The 17140-nt window shown below is 42.9% G+C and overlaps 1 long non-coding RNA gene across 1 annotated transcript in view; it reads left to right on the forward strand.

The window, feature by feature from the left end:
- The window catches only part of LOC138283312 (uncharacterized), a 58617-nt gene extending 43235 nt beyond the window's left edge, over nt 1-15382 (forward strand). The window contains exons 2-4 of the long non-coding RNA XR_011201182.1: nt 2683-2731; nt 3121-3224; nt 15214-15382. This is a non-coding gene — a long non-coding RNA (uncharacterized lncRNA). The remainder of the gene's footprint in view (nt 1-2682; nt 2732-3120; nt 3225-15213) is intronic.
- The last annotated feature ends 1758 nt before the right edge of the window (nt 15383-17140 follow it).

The raw sequence follows: 17140 nt of genomic DNA on the forward strand, positions 1-17140 counted from the left end.
TAGGCCTACCCACACACGTGAGGCACCATTTCTATCGAGAGAAGTGGAAAAATGCTGTGTGGTAGGAAAATTGTGGCTTCTCACAGATTCCAGACATTTTCTTCATTGAAAGGTGAGGAAAATTTGTGTTTTTATTCAAAGTGTGCGGTTTGCAAGAGCTTCTGACTTAAATTACCTGGAGAGAGTCAATCATTTCTTGTCATGCACCTCTGGAGTCTCCTCATTGTCTAGTTTTCAAAACTGTGCAGATTATCTAGGTCTTCCTCTTTGCCGTCTGAGCTAGAACCTGAAATCCGCAGCTACTCATGTTCCAAAAAACAGGGTGGGTTTTCAATGGAAAAATGTGATGTGTCCATGTTGTTGTTTGACCCCTTTCCTGTTAAGGGCACTATGCCTATCTACACAATGAAGGTACAATTTTTCCCAACAGATTTGGGTGGATGCTGAGTGGTAAGAAGTATGTGGCTCCCCACAGATTCCAGGCATTTTCATCACAGAAAAGTGAGGAAAATGTGTGTGTTTAATCAAGGTTTGAAATTTGCAAGGGCGTCTATTTAATAAAACATGGGTAGAGCCATTCAAGTCACCCCACCTGTAATTCCTCTAGATGTCAAGTTTTCAATAATGTGCTTGTTTGCTAAGTTTACCCAGATGGTGGCTGAGCTAGGGCCCAATAGCCCGAGCTACCCACATTAAAAAAAAAAGAAAACAGTCCGTTTTCAGTGGACAAATTTGATGTTCCATTCTGTGTTTTGGGTCCTTTCGTATCACAGTTACTACACCTACACAGACAAGTGAGGTGTCATTTTCATCAGGAGACTTGTGGAAATACAGAATCATATAATATTTGTTATTTACCAATTGGAATATTGTGCATTTGTGCCATTTCAAATGTAAGTCAGTGTGTAAGAAAAATACATTTTGAAAAATGCCCACTAAATCATATGCTTACATGGGTACCCACAAAATTCAGAGATGTAAAAATACCCAGTACTCCTAATCACTACATCTAGTATCCATTTCAGAAATACATAAGTTTCCTTTGCATTTTCTCTCTTTATATTTTACCATTTTAATTGCTCTATACTCGGTACAGAATGAAAATCAATTGTAAGGTGCAGCTCATTTGTTGTCGCTGGATACCTCAGGTTTTTGGCCAACCTGCAACCCTATATATCCCTCCAACTAGAAGAGTCTAGTGGACATAATGGTATACTGCTTTTGAAAATCAGCCATGATGAGAAGACGTTACTGATTATAACATCAAAAATGGCCACTTTTTTATACTTATTTTCAATATTTTTACTTTCAACAGTTAGTTTCTTTAAGAAAACCTTGAGGGATCCACACAAATGACTCATCGGTTAATTCAGAATTGTGTCTACTTTTCAAAAATCTATAGCTTTCTGGGATTACCCATGGATTTCACACTGGTTTCCACCACAAACTGGAATTAGTTGAAGGAACAAAAATTACGAAAAATTTGCTACTGCTTAGAAAAATGCAAAAACTGTGGTAAAAACAAATGGTTTCTTGATTCAACTCTGCTTGTTTCTGAAATCTGAGAATAAGGTGACTTGAGCACAGAAAACATGTTTTTTGTGGGGCATGTGTTTCCTTTTTCTTCCAAAATTCCTCAAAATGTAATTATGTCTATTCATACTTTATCTGTCCCATCCAAAGGAATCCACAAACCCTTTTGGTAAAAAAAGACACACGTTTGACATGGATACCTTATGAGGAAAAATAGTTATAGAGACCTAAGCACAAAGTAGCTCAAAAAGACAAAAAAGATTTCAGCACTGGGGTGAAAACACATCATGAGTTAAGGGGTTAGTGCCTAATATATATTTCGGCTTTTTTGTGTTATTTAGGATACAATATTCTTTTTATTAATGTTCAATTATTATATTGTATTAATTGTGATAAGTATTTATTATGTGCTAAATATTGTATGCATTGCTATAAATGTTAATTCTGTGTTATGTGTTTAAAGTTTTTTTAATGGTATGATATTTAAATAATGTAGTTAGATGATTTAATAATATATCTTGAATATTTTTTCAAGTACAATGGAGTAGATGTTTACTATATTATTATACATGATATTGTGTATTTCTAAAGTTTTTACATTTTAAATAATTATTTGAAAGTAACAACATTTTTATCTCTGGTATTTGTGATTTTGATATTATAAGAAATCAATATTTTCAGCTGTGATATTGTGGTCTCTGATATTAGTGTTTGTGTTAATTAGATATAGGATGGCAATATAAATGATTTTTTTGTGATATTTTTGTGACTGATCTGGCAGTGGGATGACGCTTAGAGGGCAATCCTCTGACTCCTAGTGGATATACATGCTCTCGGTAATTAGTAAGGAGGTTGGGGGCTTGGAATGAGCAAGCAGGGAGTGTAAACTTCCTTGAAGGCCACAACATGCTACTAAGAAGAACCATTGTCCAATGAGAAGTACTGGGGACATAGGAGCAGGTCCTGAAAAAAGTGTGTGTGAAATGTGAGTGATGTGCTTTCACATAATTATGCAAAACATTGGTAATATTATGCAAAATTAAGCAAAATTAAACAAAATACTGTGATTGTATAAGTTGTTGGTGTTGGGAGTGTGGGGTGTTGCTTGCATAATAATTGTGATAACTTGTTTATGCTTGTTATTTGCAGTGGAAATCCAACTATGTATTCTATCTACTTGTTGAATTTCAGACCTTTGGTAAGTAGGTGAAACCAATTGATATTGATTACCATCTGCAGGGATATAGCCATCTAGTGATTCCCACTGCTCTATGTTTGAGTCTTGTTTCTCAGTAATTTGATTGTTTGAACAGCTCCGTTTTCAGCATTTTCTTGAAATTAAGTAAAACTAGTTATTGCTCTCATGTATGGATGGAAGTTGTTTGAGAGATTTGGCCTCAGTGCTACCAGGTACCTGGCTATGCATTTTAGTGACTTGGAGCTTCAATGGAAGATAATGTGTGTTTTGATTTATGAGAAGATTCTAATTGGAACATAGAACAAAGTACTGAATGCATGCTTTCATGACAACCTTTTTCTGTTTCCGAACTCTGTGAATAGTATTGTTCACCTGTCTTACTTTTTCAGTTTTGATGGAATGTCATGAAGGTCAAAGTGGAAGTCCAACTGACACTTCAGAGAAATGACAAGCTCACTTTCACCTTGAAAAAGGTTTCATCTTATAGAATGAGGTAATGGGAGGCAATCACAAAGTCATGCTTGAACAGAACTCATGGTTTGTTAAGAAAGAAGTTTTGAATTTATGCCTTGCTACCAAAATATGATATACTCTAGTTATATGAATATACCATCCCTACATTCTTTGATCAAGTCCTTTAATTAAAAGGATGAGATATAATCTGCATTTCTGAACCCTTTTTAATGATTTTTAACCCCTTCGCTGCCAGGCCTTTTTTTGGCCATTTGGGGAAGTTTGTGCTTAGGCCCTCATTACTTTTTGTCCACATTAGCTACTCACACCAAATTTGTGTCCTTTTTTTCCAACATCCTAGGGAATCCATGAAGTACCCAGAGTTTGTGGGTTCCCCTGTAAGAGAACAAGAAATTAGCTAAAATACAGCAAAAATTTGGTTTACAGTGTTAAAATCACCATCTTCACAGATTTCAGGAACAGGCAGACTTGAATCTGAAAACCCAATTTTTCAACACAATTTTAGCATTTTACTGGGACATATCCCATTTTCACTATTTTTGAGCTTTTACCCTCCTTCCAGTTAGTGACAGAAATGGATGTGAAATCAATGCTGGATCCCAGACAGCTAAATATTTCTAAAAAGTAGACAACATTCTGAATTCAGCAAGGGGTCATTTGTGTAGATCCTACATGGATTTCCTATAGAAAATAACAGCTGAAATAAAACACAATATATTGAAATTGAGGTGAAAAAACTGCAATTTTCTCCATGTTTTACCCTGTAACTTTTTCGTGCGATGTCAGATTTTTAAAAGCAGAATACCGTGATATCTGCTGGACTGTTCTGGTTGTGGGGATATATAAGGCTTGAAGGTTCATCAAGAACCCTAGGTACCCAGAGCCAATAAAGCAGCTGAACCTTGCAAAATGGGTTTTCATTGTGTACTCGGTGCACAGCAAATCATTTGGTGAAATATAAAGAGTAAAAAATAGGTATATAGGAAACCTTTGTATTTACAAAATGGGCACAAGATAAGGTGTTCAGAAGCAGTGGTTATTTGTACATCTCTGAATTCTGGGGTGCCCATACTAGCATGTGAATGACAGGGCATTTCTCAAATAGATGTCTTTTTTACACACTGCTTTCCATTTGGAAGAAACAAATGTAGAGAAAGACTAGGGGAAATAACACATGCTCTTCTATTCTGTGTTCCTCCAAGTCTTCCGATACAAATGGTACCCCACTTGTGTGGGTATGCCTAATGCCCGTGACAGGAAATGCAACATGGACACATCACATTTTTACATTGAAATCTGACGTATTTTTTTGGAAAGAGCCTAGCTTTGGATTTTGGCCTCAAGCTCAGCCGGCACCAAGGGAAATCTACCAAAACTGTGCATTTCTCAAAATGAGATACCAAGGGGAATCCAGGATGGGGTGACTTATGGGGCTCTCACCAGGTCTGTTACCCAGTATGCTCTGCAAGCCTCAAAATGTGCCAAAAAAATACGTTTTCCTCAAATTTCGGTGAAAGAAAGTTCTGGAATCTGAGAGGAGCCACAAATGTCCTTCCACCCAGTATTTCCCCAAGTCTCCTGATAAAAAAAATTACCTCACTTGTGTGGGTAGGTCTAGTGCCCGTGACAGGAAATGCCCCAAAACACAATGTGGACACTTCACATTTTTCCAAGAAAACTGACCTGTTTTTTGAAAAGTGCCTTGCTGTGGATTTTAGCTTCTAGCTCAGCCGTCACCTAGGGAAACTTAGCAAACCTATACATTTTTTTTTAAACTTGACACCTATGGAAATTCAGAATGGGGTGACTTCTGAGCCTCTCACCAGGTTCTGTTGCCCAGAATCTTTTGCAAACCTCAAAGGTTAGCAAAGAAACACTTTTTCCTCACATTTCGGTGATAGAAAGTTACGGAATCTGGGAGGAGCCACAAATTTCCTTCCACCCAGCATTCCCTCAAGTCTCTCAATAAAAATGTTACCTCACTTGTGTGGGTAGGCCTAATGCCCGTGACAGGAAAACACCCGAAATGCAACATGTACACATCACATTTTCACATTGACAACTGGCGTGTTTTCTGAAAGTGACTGGCTGTGGATTTTGGTCTGTAGCTCAGCCGGCACCTAGGAAAACCTACCAAACATGTGCATTTTTGAAAATGAGACACCTAGGGGAACCCAGGATGGGGTAACCTGTGGCACTCTTGCTAGGTTCTGTTACCTAGAATCCTTTGCAAACCTCAAAATTTGGCAAAAAAAAACCACTTTTTTCTCACATTTCGGTGATAGAAAGTTCTGGAATCTGAGACGAGCCACAAATGTACTGCCACCCAGCCTTTCCCCAAGTTTCCCGATAAAATTGGTACTTCACTTGTGTTGAGGGACCTAGTGCCCATGACAGGAAATGTCTCAAAACACTATGTGGACACATCAAAATGATCAAATACAAAACTACCTGTTTTTGCGGGGGGCACCTGCATTTTGGTCCTGGACTCACCAGCCATCTAGGGAAACCTAGCAAACCCAGACATTTGTGAAAATTAGACACACAACGGAGCCCAGGGAGGTGTGACTTGTGTTGATCCCCCAGTGTTTTTTTTTTGCCAGAATCCTCAACAGACTTCAAAATTTTGCTAAAAAATCATATTTTCCCCACATTTCTGTGTGGGATCACCACACCGGCACACATTTCCTACCACCCAACGTTCCCCTCAGTTTCCTGATAAAACTGATACCTCACTTGTGTAGTGGGCCAAGTGCCTGTGACAGGGAAGAGCCAAAAACATGTTGAAATTGAGGGGGAACCAAAGCGGGTCCAAAACGGCAGTTTAAAAGAAAAACATTTTTAGGCTGACAAGTGGGGTATAATTTTAATCAGTATAGATGCAACAATGCTGGGTGGTAGGAATTTTGTGGATTCCTGCAGTTTCTGGAAGGTTCCCTCACAAAAATGTGGGTAAAATGTGGGATTTTTAGCAAAGTTGGAGGTTTGCAGGGCATTGTTGGTAAGAAAATGGTTAGGGGTGCATGTGAAGCACACCACCCTGGACTCACCCAGATATTTAGGGCCTGATTTATACTTTTTTAGCACCGCATTTGTGTCATTTTTTTACGCAAAAGCGGCACAAACTTACAAAATATCATTGAATTTTTTACTTTTGTGTCACTTTTGCATCCAGAAATGATGCAAATGTGGCGCAAAAAAAGTATAAATCAGGCGCTTATTTTCAGATGTGTCTATGGGGGTGATTCCGAGACCGGCGGGCGGCGGAGGCCGCCCGCCAGTCTACCCCCGACAAAATACCGCTCCGCGGTCGCAAGACCGCAGAGGGTATTTTGAGATTTGCCCTGGGCTGGCGGGCGGCCGCCAAAAGGCCGCCCGCCAGCCCAGGGCAAATCTACCTTCCCACGAGGACGCTGCCTCCGAATGGAGCTGGCGTAGTGGGAAGGTGCGACGGGTGCTGTTGCACCCGTCGCGTATTTCAGTGTCTGCTTTGCAGACACTGAAATACTTTGTGGGGCCCTCTTACGGGGGCCCCGCGGCACCCCCTACCGCCATCCTGTTCCTGGCGGGAGACCCGCCAGGAACAGGATGGCGGTAGGGGGTGTCAGAATCCCCATGGCTGCGGAGCGTGCTCCGCAGCCATGGAGGATTCACCCGAGCAGCTGAAAGTCGGCTGAACCGCCGCGGTCAGAATGCTCGAGGGAGCACCGCCAGCCTGTTGGCGGTGCTCCCGTGGTCGGTGACCCTGGCGGTCACCGGCCGCCAGGGTCAGAATGACCCCCTATGTCTCTTAGATGTTTCTACATGGCAGTGTCCCAAAGTCCAAAAAGTGCAGCCCTCACCATTCCAAGTGGGACAACTTTGAGAGTTTAGCAAGTTCTCATGTCCCAAATGTAAAATCAAAATCCAAAATAATCAAAATAATAAAATGTCCTCTTGCTTGCCACTGGGATGAGATCTCTTAGTGAGCTGAAAGACTTTTACCCCCTTCAGTTGGGGGTAGGGGCATAACCATGCCCATACTGGTTAGTAGCCACCACCCCACAATATTTTGTTTTACAATTTCCTGATATGTAGTAGGCTTACTGCCCCCCAGTGAGTGGATCAAGGATAATTGCTCCATCTGCTCACTGGTGGGCAGAACAACTTTGTCCCCATTTATTTGGTGTGGGGGAATGGCCATGCCCCCACCCTCTTTTTTGAAAAAAAAAATCTTCCCTGGTCTCTGCTGGGCTTTCTGCGACCCTTGAGGGGAGAAGTGGCCAACAGTAATGTGCCCACATCGGGAGCGACCGTTGCCCAAGGGGCTTCCCCCCCAAACAAAACACACACACCAATCCCTGGTGCCTAAGTGGTTTCAGCCTAATATAAATAAACCAATCTGCCCCCAAGGGAGGCAGAAATGGACTAAAATAAATTTGCCCCCCAGGGGAGCGGCCCTTGCATAAGGGGTTGCTCCCCATCTATAAAAAAGTTTTAAAAAAAAATCCCTGTGTCTAGTGGTTTCTGTCCCCCTTAGGGGCAGATCGGGCTGATTAAAATAGTCTGATCTGCCCCCAAGGGGGGCATAAATGGCCTAAAATAAATTTGACCCAGGGAAGCGACCCTTGCTTAAGGGGTCACTCCCCGTGCTCGAAATTAGCACCAAAAAAATGAAATCCCTGGGGCCGTATTTATACTTTTTGGCGCACAATTGTGCCAACGCAGTTGTGCGTCAAAAAATTTAACGCCGGCTAACGCCATTCCAAAGCACCATGCAGGCGCCTTATTTATGGAATGACGTTAGCCGGCGGAGCTGCCTGGTGTGCGTAAAAGAAAATGACTTACACCAGGCAGCGCCGGCGTAGGGGAAAATGGAGCTTGGGCGTCAAAAAATGGGGCAAGTCAGGCTGAGGCAAAATTTTCGCCTCAACCCGATTTGAGCCATTTTTTTGGACTCCCAACCCCCATTTAAATGACTCCTGTCTTAGCAAAGACAGGAGTCATGCCCCCTTGCCCAATGGCCATGCCCAGGGGACTTCTGTCCCCTGAGCATGGTCATTGGGCATAGTGGCATGTAGGGTGGCACAAATCAGGCTCCCCTGTGCCACCCAAAAAAAAAAAATATACTTACCTGAACTTACCTTAAGTTCCCTGGGATGGGTCCCTCCATCCTTGGGCGTCCTCCTGGGGTGGGCAAGGGTGGCAGGGGGTGTCCCTGGGGGCATGGGAGGGCACCTCTGGGCTCCTTCCGAGCCCACAGGTCCCTTAACGCCTGCCCTGACCAGGCGTTAAAAAATTACGCTAAAGCGGCTGGATGTCATTTTTTTTGACCCGCCCACTCCCGGGCGTCATTTTTGCCCGGGAGTGTAAATACGGCGCACATGCCTCGGAGTCATTTTTTAGACGGGAACGCCTACCTTGCATATCATTAACGCAAGGAAGGTGTCCACGCTAAAAAATGACGCAAACTCTAAGATCTTTGGCGCTAGACGCGTCTAACGCCAAAGTATAAATATGAAGTTAGTTTTGCGTCAGATTTGCGTAAAAAAAAACGACGCAAATCCGGCGCAAACAGAGTATAAATATGCCCCCTGGTGTCTAATGGTTTGGGGCAGATTGTCCTAGGAAAAATACCCATCCTCCAAACTCTAATTATTTCCTCTCCCTTTAATAACATGAAAATAAAGATTCACATGAAAACTATATTAAGTTTGAGCTCCACTTTTCCACTCTGACATATTCCATTCAAAACAGACTTAGACCACTGCAGTCAAGCCCCAACCCTCACTCACTGACTCAAATGACTGAGCAACCTGTCAGTGACTTGTCTCTTTCATTTACAAACGAAATGCTTTACCTCTTTTGAGACTCCAATTTGTTCTTACATCAAAATGCCTTCCCTGCACTTACGTGGCTAACATTTATCCTCACTCTGCCAAGCCTTTAAGACCTTCCCTCCACCCTTTGGGCACTTGAGTGCTCTGGACAATGACCTATCAGAATCCATTATGCCTAATTACTCACTTTATGCACTAGCCTAGTTGTTGCAATTACCTAATTGCTGGGTGTATATGCACAGACAATAACTTCCCTTTGTCCACTGAGGCCGACTCTATCTTTCTACAGGATCCTCCTTCTCTCTATGCCACCAACCATGTTTGAATCTTCATCTCTTAGAGATCCTTCCATTGCCTTAAATTCCTTTTTCAGCAAAGTTTATTTCCTCTCTAAAACCTTGACCTTCAAAAAGCAAGCTGCTGCTACATTTGTATCCCTGGATTTTCATGTACTTAAGGTATGTGAGAAAAATCCATCACTAAGATATTTATGCTCAGGATAATACGGCTGTCTGTCCCAATTTAGTCAGTTACCATCTCCATGGAGAACTACACACCGATTTCTCAGTCAAAAGTTAAATGTGCTGTTAGATGACTATAACTCAGATTTGCACAGTGGACAGAAATAGTGTTGACCATTACTTTGAAACTGATGGTTCCTCAGAGAAACATCAAATCCACAATGTCAACCAAATCCTTATTTTGTTTGGCTGACATCATGCACTTATTCCAAAGAGAAGGTTTGATTTTAAATGTCTTATAAACATTTGCCTGCACCCCATAACACCTCACCTCTTTTTCCATCTTAAGCCGTATGCTCCATAACTACCACTCAGCAGTTAAAACGTGTATAGAGATTGTGACCTCTATGGGGGATATGAACCATGATCTTATTCTGCTTACGCAAACTTGGTTTAAGGAAGGATCTCAATCTGTCATGGATTTACTCGTGTCACCTGACTACTCCATCTCAATAAGGAGGGTGCTTTCCTAATCTGCCACCTTGGAGCCTCAGACGTTCTCCTCACTTTTCAATACTGCACAGCTGAGCTTAAATTCAATGTCACTAAATCTACTAACGTCTTGGAAGCAAAAATCCCTTTGTTGTTGATTTTACAGATCACATGATATCAAAAGTGATGTTATCTAATAACAACCACAGGCATGTTGGATACTTAAATTTCACTCAGACACCACCCTGATGACAGATCATCTTCCTTATTCACTTTCTACCTGTGTGAGAATTCATTACTATGCAAATAGGGAAAACCGACACACACTTTAGGAGCTACTCTTCATCTAATTACAATGAAAGATAATTCCATGTTAGTTGAGCAACACATTATAGTAGACTGGTCTGATGATTATCAAACTCCATTTTTATTGTCTTTCTCTAGAATTATCACTGAGGGACAACCCAACAAAAACAAAAAAAGTTGGTCCTAGATGGGAGGGGCTTTATTATTAGTGACATTACCTCCAAATTCAATACAAATCTTGATTTTTATTTTAATTTTTTTATTTTAATGATGTTAGAAATGTATTGAATGATGTTCTGCCTGAAAGTATCATTAACAAGGTGTAGGAGGCTAACCTGGTTGGTAGTGGGTACCAAAGGTACTTTCACCTTATACCAGGTCCAGTTATCCCTTATTAGTGAAATATAGTCAGTGTCTAGCAGCTAGGCTGACTAGGGGTAGCTGTAGCTGAGCAGCCAAGGCAGAACTAGGAGACATGCAAAGCTCTTGCAGTACCACTGTAGTCACACAGTACTCACACACATGAAAGAAAATACTAAGGGGCTCATTATGAACACAGCGAGAAACTCGGCCATGTTCATGTTTGCGGTCTTTTCATACAAACATTCTGCTGGGCCAGCGAGCGGAAACAGTGTTTCCTCCCACCGACCCAGCAGAATGCAGGGCAGGGACACATGGAGCCGTCGTCAATGCCTCAGTGCCCCAGGTGCAGAAGCACCCGTCGCGCATATCACTGCCTGTAAATTGAGCGACGGTGCACCGCATGGGGGCCCCTGCACTGTCCATGCCAAGTGCATGGGCAGTGCAGGGGCCCCCAGGGGGGCTCCAGAGCTCCCATCCGCCAGCCTTTCCCTGGCGGGGGAACCCCCCAGGGAAAGGCTGGAGGAAACAGGGATCATTATCCCTGTTGGATAATGATATCCGCCATTGTTAGGCTGCCTGTCAGCAGTAGCCTGGCAGAGGGCCCTGTGTTCATAATATGGCAGTTCAGACTGAGCCGCCATGATGAGGGCCTAAGTGTTACAAAAATAAAGGTACTTTATTTTTAGTGACACAATGCAAAAATACCTTAGAGAGTAAAAATACCTTGTGTATATTACTTACTTAGGAGGTAAGTAATATACACAATGTACACAGTAGTATTCATAAACAGGTAAGTAAACAGTTAGAAAACTGAGCACATAGTTAAAATCAAAATAGGTTGCAATTGACCTGGGGGAACACAAACCATATACTAAAATAGTGGAAAGCGAAAGTAGGTTTCCCCACTTAGTGTATTGTGTAGACGGGTGCTGGGAGCATAAGAAAACACCAAGGGTAAGTAATAGACCCCACCCCAGAGCCCAGGAAAACAGGAGTAAATCACAGTAAGTTTCCTGAAACACACAGGAAGTCATGATACAAGATTATGCAAGAACCAGAGAGAATTCAAGACACCAACAATAGATTCCTGGACCTGAAGACCTGTGGAAGAAGGGGACCAACTCCAAGAAGCACTGAAGAGTCCAGGGAGAATAGGAGCCCCAGCTAACCCTGATGAAGGTGCAAAAGAAGAACCGCCTGTGAGATGACAAAGTCAGATACGCACCCAAGAAGACAGATGTGAGTTCCTGGTTGGTGGAGAAGATGTCCCATGCTGGATAGATGATTGCAGTCTGTTTTGCGTCGCTGGATACCACCAACAAGCCTAGGCACACGCACACGCAAAGTTCGAGGTTAATGGTAAATGGCGCTGCCTGGGACCAGGAGGGACCTTGTGGCCTCTATCCAGGAGGGGGAGACAGAAAGGGCTCCCAGCAACTCAGAGAGCCCTCAGAAGACCAGGCAGCATGCACAGGAGTCTCACCTCACAGCACAGGGACATAGAAGGTGCAAATTGAGGCCCACGCAGCACAACACAAAGGGATCCGACGCGCAGGAGAACCACTCAGGAAGCTGTGCATTGCAGGATGGAGTGCTGGGGGTGTAAGCTGTGCTGTGCATGAAGAACTTCTTGGAAGGTCGCAAACAGGCCTTGGCAACTGCAAGTCACGTGGTGCATGGGGGTACTGTCTTGCGTGGGGAGGCAAGCTCTTACCTCCACCAAAGTTGGACATCTGGACCTTGGGACTGTCAAGGTCACTTTAGTCCAGCACATGTGTTGCTGGATCCAAGCTCTTCATCAGGAAAGGGGGCCCAGTCCACCTGTCATCACTGCAGATAGGTGCCTGCTGAAGCAGGGAAGTGACTCTGTCAATCCACAAGTGATTTCTTTGGTTCTTCTGGTGCAGGACGAAGACAGGCAGTCCTCAGCAGATACACGACCTGGAAACTGGTGTAGCTACTAGCAGGATCTGAAGATACAATGTTGCAGAAGTCATCTTTGCTTCTTTGATGCAGTTTGTAGAGTTCCTGGAGGGTTCAGCTGCAGATCTGTTGGTAGAAGATGAAGTAAAGGAATTAAAAGACCCTAAATAGCCCTGAAAAGGAGATTGGCTAGCTACACAGGTAAGCACCTATGACGTCACCTGCTGGCACTGGCCACTGAGATGCTCCCAGAGTGCCCCACCACCTTGGAATCCAGGATGGCAAAACAGAGGGACACTCTGGAGGAGCTCTAGGCACCACCCCTGGGGTGGTAATGGACAGGGGAGTGGTCACTCACCTTTCCTTTGTCCAGTTTCACACCAGTGTAGACTAGATTATGCCAGGGGGGCACCATATGTGTGTTTCAAAGCATTTCCAGGGGCTCAGTGAGGCTACCCCTCCCATGCCTGTAACACCTATTTCCAAAGGGAGAGGGTGTAACCCGCCTCTCCCAAAGGAAATGCTTTGTTCTGTCTTCCTGGGTTTGAGCTGCTCAAGCAACAGGAGGGCAGAAACCTGTCTGTGAGGTGGCAGCAGCTGGGGCTGCCTTGAAAACCTCAGAAGGCTGGTATAGCAGTACTGAGGGTCTACTGTGGAGCTCCCAGAGTGCATGGGATTGTACATCCTATACTGTAATCAGTATTGGAGTACAATTCCCAATTTTTAAACACCTCATGACCATATTCAGAGTTACCATTGTGAAGCTGGACATAGGTTTGGACCTATGTCCAGTGCACGTGTAAAATGGCATCACTGCACTCTCGAAGTCTGGAAAAATGGTCCTGGACAATGTGAGGGTACCTCTGCTAGTGCAGGGGTGCCCTCAAATAAAAGGTACTTTGCACCCACCCTTCAGGGTTGGAAGGCCTGATATATAGCTGACTTATAAGTGACCTGGTGCAGTGTAAATCGCTGTGAAATGGTGCATGCACTATTTCACACAGGCTGCAATGGCAGCCCTGTAGAAGCCTTTGCATGAGCTCTGTATGGGTGGCAAAAGTAATGCTGCAGCCAATAGGGATCCCCTGGAACACCAATGCCCTGAGTTCCTAGGTACCATATAATAGGGACTTATATGGGGGCACCAGTATACCAATTTGGAGTGAAATACTGGGTTACCAGTACGTAGTGACAAATTTGGGAAAAGGGAGAGCATAAGCACCGAGGTCCTGGTTAGCAGGATCCCAGTGACACAGTCAAGTATGCTGACAAACAGTCAAACATACTGACACACAGGCCAAAAGCCCTAAGCAGTGGTGTCCTGGCTATCAGGATCCCAGTGTCAGAGTCAAACACACTCACAAACGGGCCAAACATGGGGGTAACCATGCTAGAAAGAGACTACTTTCTCAAACAAGGTAAAAAAGTATTAAAAGTGGGAACAACAAGGTAAAAAAGGATTAAAAGTCTGAGGTCTGCTCATTGGTACACTATTCACCTAAATGAGGAAAAAACTTCCACAAATGCTCCTGGCACCTCAGACATGGACATCTAACCTTGAACTTTTCCATGCAACAAGAAGCTCATATACAAATAATATTTTTCATGTCAAATATTTACATCTAAAACCTCAAATCAAACTGGCAATATGTCAGCTGAAAATCCTCTTTGATACTGGCAAACCTGTCACAAATCACCCACTTTTTCTTACTGTTGCTGAGCCTCAAACTTAATGTGAAGACTTCAGTCCATTTGTTTGACAACAAAGGTAAAGCTAATAAATTGCCACCCACCCCTCTCAACTTCCTGCCTTCTAATATTTGTGGAACATCTCTGAACAGTTTAGCCACTTAAAAGGGATATCACTGAGCATCATTGTTAAACCTATATCAAATCATCCTTCCCTCTCTAAAGGAGTATTTCCTGGTTGGTTAAAAGTATGTGAAGTCACACCTCTTCAAACATCCTGTCTGCTGTCTCAGGAAATCTTGTCAATTCCTTTCTAGTCTTCAGCCTAAACTTTCTTGCCAAAAAACTGGAATGTTTTGTGAATAATTTGTAAATTATAGCAAGCTCACTAATGTCTAGCATTCTGTATCAATACTAGATATTGTACAAAAACACCATTAAACTATCAACGATGCTCTGTGTATTCTTCAAAAAGGGAATCCTTCTTTACTGATACTACTGGACCTTTCTGCAGCCTTTGAAACTATTAACCACAATATCTTCATCCATACTTTAAATGAGGCTTCTAACCACTGAAAGAAATTATCACACAAACAAGGATCTCATATTATCAGTCTGCTAATGGAATTCATCTTTACCTGATGATCATTACACCCAAGTATGTTTCATTGGTGCCTTCCAAACTGGATAACTTTCAAGCCAGGAACAATAGTCATCACCTAAAAATTATTATTGATAAAACAGAACTGTTTGTCATTCTCTTACAACCCATCCAGTTGTATATGCTGAATACCTAAATTGAGCTAACATTTTAGGCTGCACTCAATTATTGTAAATTTGGGATGCATTTTAAACTCTTGCCTCACTGTCCATAAACATGTTAGTGTGACTGCTACTCTTGTCAAGCATCAGTATTGATTGATTTGGGGAAATAAACCTTTTTTTCTTCAAACAGGAGGCTGGCAAGAACAGTGATAAGAGATGATGAAAAAGGCAGTCAAATGTGACATAAACCATTGCCCTGTCAACAGAATCTGCTCCTGGCTTAGTAGTGCAGTCTCCAAGGGACAAGATTGAACAAGTCAAAGGAAGAGATGGAGACTTCATCCGTGGCTGGCAGAAAATTGCGACAGTTCTTTGCTTGAGATGAGCCTTTGTAGCATCTCATCTTGTAAATGGTACTCCTTGAGATAAACAAATGGAATCCAGTATCACGTGCAAAAATTAAGTACAATCAGAATACAATAAAGAGTAAGGATTCACTTGCCAGACTGTGCTTAAAGACAAATTGTATACACCTGCAGATTGGAACAGCAACATAGCACAAAACAACCAGTCAACAACTAGGTAACAAGTAACAGAAAAGGACAGGGAAATGGGAAATGTGACGGACTGAGGAGGGAAACAAAACAACAAAGGTGAGGAAGCGCAATTGCTAATGAACAAACTAGAGTGAATAGCTGGAGCAAAAAGACCCCAATGTTTCCAAGCACAATGGTCATAAATCTCAGTCTATTTAATCTTCTATTGCGTAGCACAACACAGAACTATTGTTTAACTTAGGGCCTCATTACGAGTTTGGCGGTCGGACCGCCAGACTTCCATGTTGGCAGTACTAAAAATGTTGGTGGTCCTCCAGACCGTCCAATTATGACTTACACAGACAGGACCATCGAACAAAAAAGGTAGACCGGAAGTTGTGGGAGGCCCAGAAATAGGGGGTTTGAGCTCCAGCCCTAATAGCCCCACAACCAACTACTGACTGTATTACAAGTCCAAAGTCACAGTGGCAGGCATCCTTATTGATCAGCCATTGGTGGTCCAAACCACAGTGGTCCACGGTCACTAAAGTAAAACACAACTGCACATTGGATGGATTTGAACACATTACAGCTGACACACATTGCACACTGGACACACCTGCAAAGGACACTAAAATTACAGACCGCAGACATCTGCATTTTCACAACAAGAGCCAGCAAGACAGGGCGCTTAAAAAATTAAACTCTATTGAAAATTTACCCCTTCAATTTTTGTTTAAACATCCCTGCACACAAGTTTGTCCAGTCACACCCTTTTGCATTTCCCCTCTTTGGTAAGTCACTGTCAGCTGAAATATATTTTTCCTTTTTTTAAATCATGACATGTATCAAAACTCCACATTTCACTGATGAAGAGTTAGAAGTCATGGTGAATGAAATCTTAAGAGTAAGCCACAGTGGTTTGAAGCCCAAGTCCAGCACACTACTATCAGTAGGAAAATGGAAATGTGGGATAGAATGGTCGACAGAGTGAATGCTGTAGGCCCCACCTCGGACACAAAGGAGGACATCAGGAAGAGGTGGGACGACCTTAGGGGAAAGGTCCATTTCCTGGTCTAAAGGCACCAGCTGCAGGCCAAGAAGACTGGCAGTGGCACTCCCACTTCTCCTTTACAACTCCATCCCTGGGAAAATAAGGTCTTGGCCATTCTACATCCTGAGGGCTTGACATGAATACCTGTGGGAGTGGAGTCTGTTAAATCACAACACAAAAATATGTCACAAAAATGTTATGTCATAAATGTTCACTGCTTACATTTTGCCACCTTCACTGTTACTCAATTCACCATCCCAGTGTCTACCTTTCCATAGACCCCTGCCTGGCATTTCACAATTGAAGTAGACTCACCTGGGTGAGCAACATCTGAGTATAGTGTATGTTGTACAGGGACTGACATGGCTCCAACTCCCTGCAGGCATTGTTCCTGTAACTCCAAAAATCAGACTTGTGTCTTCTGCTTCAAAGAACCCTGTTTGTCAACTCCCAGTTGGAATGTACTCATCTGGGAGGATAACATTTGTACAGTGGGTGTAGTATAGGAACTGACATGACTGCGAAAG

This window comes from Pleurodeles waltl, chromosome 3_1 (genome assembly GCF_031143425.1).
Source record: "Pleurodeles waltl isolate 20211129_DDA chromosome 3_1, aPleWal1.hap1.20221129, whole genome shotgun sequence".
Lineage (NCBI taxonomy): Eukaryota > Metazoa > Chordata > Amphibia > Caudata > Salamandridae > Pleurodeles > Pleurodeles waltl.